Source organism: Pygoscelis adeliae, unplaced genomic scaffold (assembly GCF_000699105.1).
Source record: "Pygoscelis adeliae isolate BGI_AS28 unplaced genomic scaffold, ASM69910v1 Scaffold419, whole genome shotgun sequence".
Taxonomy (NCBI): domain Eukaryota; kingdom Metazoa; phylum Chordata; class Aves; order Sphenisciformes; family Spheniscidae; genus Pygoscelis; species Pygoscelis adeliae.
Genome location: NW_008825502.1, coordinates 352,482 through 352,883, shown reverse-complemented (window position 1 = coordinate 352,883; position 402 = coordinate 352,482). Strand labels below are relative to the sequence as shown.

The 402-nt window shown below is 59.7% G+C and overlaps 1 protein-coding gene across 1 annotated transcript in view; it reads left to right on the top strand.

Moving 5' to 3' along the window:
• MEF2BNB (MEF2B neighbor) overlaps window positions 1-402 on the top strand; it is a 7,238-nt gene that overhangs the window by 475 nt on the left and 6,361 nt on the right. The window lies entirely within an intron of this gene.

The following is a 402-nucleotide window of genomic DNA, read 5'->3' as shown; positions in this document are numbered from 1 at the left end:
GGTCAGAAAGGGACCTGTGACGGGCATAACCCAAGTGGACCCTGGAACCAGGACAACCAGAGGCCGTAGGGGCCCGTGGAGGCGGTGACGTCCCAGGTTGGTCTCTCTCCGTCTGGAGCCCAGCTCATTGCCGGCTGCAGATGCTGGTACGGGGAGAGTGGAAACGGAACTGCCTGTTCGGCGGGATTTTGCTTTCACATCCTCGCTAACAGACTAGTTACCCACAGCACGTGGGGTTTTGCTCTGATCTCTCCTCTGGCGCATTGTCACTTTGGAAACTGCGGGCCTTTTGCTGTAAAGGCCCCTGCGGGTGCTGAAGCTGGAGCGGGAGGGTGCAGCGGATGCTCTCTGAGCCTCTCCAGCCCACACATCTATGCAGGTGTCAGAGACCGGGTTAGGGAC